The sequence below is a fragment of the Amblyomma americanum genome, chromosome 2 (genome assembly GCF_052857255.1).
Source record: "Amblyomma americanum isolate KBUSLIRL-KWMA chromosome 2, ASM5285725v1, whole genome shotgun sequence".
In the NCBI taxonomy this organism is placed as follows: domain Eukaryota; kingdom Metazoa; phylum Arthropoda; class Arachnida; order Ixodida; family Ixodidae; genus Amblyomma; species Amblyomma americanum.
The window spans coordinates 120,757,108-120,760,970 of NC_135498.1; the positions used below are offsets into that span (position 1 = coordinate 120,757,108).

Below are 3,863 nucleotides of genomic sequence, written 5' to 3' on the forward strand. Positions count from 1 at the left end.
AGCCGATCACTGTGGCCGGGTACAGCCCTTCTGGTTTCAGGTAGTCTTGCCACGTGTTGAGCAGGACGTGCTCCAGCACGTTGCCCACGCAAGACGTGAGCGAGATTGGCCGGAGGTTGTCCGTGTCTGGTGGCTTCCCCGCCTCGGGTATCAGGATAGTCTTGGCTGTCTTCCACTGCTTTGGTAGTGTGGCCGCTCTCCAGCACTTGTTGAAGTATTTGGCGAGGTTTTCAATCGAGCCGTCGTCGAGGTTCTTGAGCGCCTTGTTCGTGAAGAGGTCCGGGCCAGCTGCCGACCGGCTGTTGAGGTCGTGCAGGGCCGCGCGGACCTCTTCGACGTCGATGTCACGGTCGAGCTTCGCGTTGGGTAGGCCGCCGTACGGCACGTGTTGTTCGGTGGGTGTAGTGGGCAGGTATTTGTCATTGATGCGCCCAGTGAATTCGTCGGCGCCGTGTACCGAGACCACCCAATGTATGAGCTTGGCTAGTCTGCCCCTTTGGTGCGACTTGGTCTTGGTTTCGTCGAGCAGGTGCCGCAGCAGGTTCCACGTCTTCCCGCTATGCATCTGCCCCTCTGCCGCGTTGCAGATCTCGATCCACTGTTGCTCGCACAGCGCGCGGCAGTGCTCCTCGATCGCTCGGTTGACATCGGCCACCTTCTCTCTGAGTCTGCGGTCAAGCCGTTGTTTCTTCCAGTGATTGAGTATCGACTGCTTGGCTTCGATGAGATGCGCTAGCCGGCTGTCTACTTTATCAATCGCCACGTCCGTTTCAATTTCCTTGGTCGCGTCGCGTACACTCTTGGTGATTTCGGCCGTCCACGACTCTATGTCATCGATATCGTCGTCAGCGTCTGTCTTCTGGCGTCTCGGAAGGCATCCCAGTCTATCCATCTGTGTGTTTTGATGCTGGTGTCGTTGTGTTCCGGTATGCTGATTCCCACGATAGTGTGGTCGCTTCCGAGGTCGGTTCCCGTGTTTCTCCAGGTGATCGCGCCCCGGACGTCATTCTTGACGAACGTGAGGCCCGGAGTGGTGTCCCGGAACACAGAGTAACCGAATCTCGTCGGATGCGTCGGGTCCGTGATGAGGGTGAAGTCGAGTTCCATGGCGTCTTGGTACAGGTCGCGGCCCTTTGCTGTGTACTTTTTGTAGCCCCAGGCTGGGTTCATCGCGTTGAAGTCGCCGCAGACGATCAGCGTGTTGCGGCCTGCTGCGGTGCTGGCTCCGTGCAGTATTGTTTTGAATCTCTTTTTTCTCTGCGATGAGTTGCTGTAGATGTTGAGCAGAAATATGCTTCCTTTTCTCTTTTTGCCCGGGGTGATTTCGGTGAGTGTGTGCTAGATCTTGATATTGCTTTGCAGCTCGTCCTCAACGAACGTGAGTTCCTTCCTGACCAAAGTGCACAGACCTCTCCCTTCGGGCTCGCCCTTGTGCACTGTGTAGCCGGGGAGCGATGGTGTGTCGGTGTTTCATGTAATAGGATCACGTCCTGCTTGCGCGCGGCATGTGCGATGTGCTGTTGGATGACTGCCTTCTTCCTTCCGAGGCCGCGACCGTTCCACTGCCACGCTGTTCAGTCTGCTGCTGTTGTTGCGTTGGCGGCCATGATTGCGTTGGTTTGTACGTGGTTCCATGGTTGGGCGGATGTTGCGCGAAGAGGGACGCAAACTTCGGGCGGCTCACTATCGGCTGTAGGGTCCTTCCGATGTAAGCGAATCTGATCGTGTTCTCGACTTCGTAGGTCTCCATTGTTTGTTTCATTGCTGTCACTGCTGCAATGTTCACCGTGAAAAATTGTTCGAGTTTGGTGAATCTCGCTTCGAATTTAGCCTCGGGATTGTCGATTCGATCGTTTTCTGCTTGCTTCTGCGTGGCCTCGATGGCTCGCTTCTTCGGTGCCGGTTCCTCTACGGCTGTCTTCTGGGTGTTCATGGTTATTTCGTCGGTGTTGCTTGTGCTTGGCGTGGGTCTCTGTAGAGGCTCGTTGTTGCATAGCAGCAACTTACGGATCTCGGCGATCTCTCTCGTGAGGCTGTTGATGGTCGTTCACAACACCGCGTTCTCTTGTCTTAAGGTCTCGTAGGCTCCTCGCACCTTATTTATATCGTCTTTCTTCGTGGCTTCGGTGATTTTCTACGCGTTCCTTATATTGTTCTCTTTAGCTGCGTCGACCCAGCAGACTCGCTCACATGATGCTGACCTTTTCCTACTGAGGCTTCTCTTGCAGCAGCTGCTGTCTCTGGATTTTGGCGCGCGGCTCTCTGATGCAGTCCTTGACTTTCCCGCAGCTGGCGGCTTGTCGAGTGGCGGAAAATCACTCTCCGGCAGCAGCTGGCGTTTGGCCTGTCGGCGCTCCCATTGTCGCTTGCGCACTACGTAGGGGATCTTGTATTTCGCCTTGCACGTTCGGTCTCCGGTCGGGTGTTCGTCCCCGCACAACTTTTTGGGGTACAGCGATGGTCTCCTTTGGGGTTGGCGAGTCCGCAGGCCAGGCACGTCTTGAATATGGGGGTCGGGCACACGTCCTTTCGGTGTCACACTCGGCCCCACTGCTGGCAAACGTCGATCTGTTTTCTGTAGAGGCGGCACGGTATCAGGGTGACTCCGTATCGGACGAAGTTCGGTACCTTGGGTCCCTGGAACACTACGATTGCGATGGTCGTGCTGCCGATGCTCTTTGCGCCCACTGCTAGCGGGTTTCTCTCGTTGACGATGTTCCTATCTAGCTCGGCGGTGCTCGCGTCGATGGGGATGCCTCTGATGACGCCCTTTACGGTGTCGTGAGGAGCCGTGCGATATGCGCTGACCTCGTAGGGTTTGCCTTGAATATAGATTTCCTGGATTTAAGCGTACCTTGCCGCGTTGTCTTCGTTCGGTGTACTGACGACCATGATGTTCTGTTGCGCTTTGGGGCCGATGGTGTCCGCGGCGCTTTCCTCGCTCGTGATCTTGGCCGCGGCGAGTATAGCCACTGCGACGGTGGTGGTGCCTGTCTTGACGATGTCCAGTCCCCCTCTGGGTCTGACGACTATCTTGCTCTCTTCCAGTGGCATGGCGGGCATGCGTGCTTCCTTGATGACCGAGGCTCTGACGTTTCTTGTTGAATTTCAATTTCGGGCTTGTTTGACTCCCGCCGGGTCCGTCGGGCTTGCCGCTGTGGGGGGTCCGCTGGCGCAGCCTCGACATGCGTTTCCCCGCGAGCGTCCACCCGGCGTCGTTGTGGCATTCCTCTGATGCTACCTCTTTTCCTTGAACTTGAACGCACATTTGGTTGTCCACGATCATTGTTGTCGTAGCGGACGCCTCCATCCCGGAGCTGGCGAGCGGCCGCCGCCGAGGAGTACGGCAGGCGGCAACCGGTGCGACGGTGTTGGGCCTAGCGTCCGCGCGACAAGCCTAGGCCTAGCACTCCTTCACACGCCTCAACCCAATGACTCCGGAATCCTCGTGCTTCGAAATCAACTTCGGCTTACCCTAAGTGCTTTTCCTTACGTAGAACCTTCTGCAAAGTGCAGCGGCAGCGTTTCGTTCCCACGCTACCGCTGTGGAGTGCAGGTGACTGACCTTCGACGCTGCTGGGGGCCCCCTTCGGGCTATTCATCGCTGCTGCCTGGACGACACGCACCATAACTTGCCAGAAGTGGCGAGAGTGCGTTGTTGGGGGCGTCCTGGAAGGCGGACCCTCAAGACTGGACACGCGATCTACATCACAGTGATTCGACGCATTTTTAATGAACTAAATTCTCCAACTAGGGACAGGGGACCCTATTTAAGCAGCGATCTGGCATGTGGTCAGCTAGCTCCTGATTCACTATTGCTCTATGTAAAAATGTAAATAAATCCTTTCAGTCTCTTCTCCACC

At 56.4% G+C, this 3,863-nt stretch overlaps 1 pseudogene; it reads right to left on the reverse strand.

Annotated features, from left to right (window-relative positions):
- Positions 1-1,483: 1,483 nt before the first annotated feature.
- LOC144120027 (uncharacterized) lies at positions 1,484-3,310 on the reverse strand (annotated as a pseudogene).
- Between the last annotated feature and the right edge of the window lie 553 nt (positions 3,311-3,863).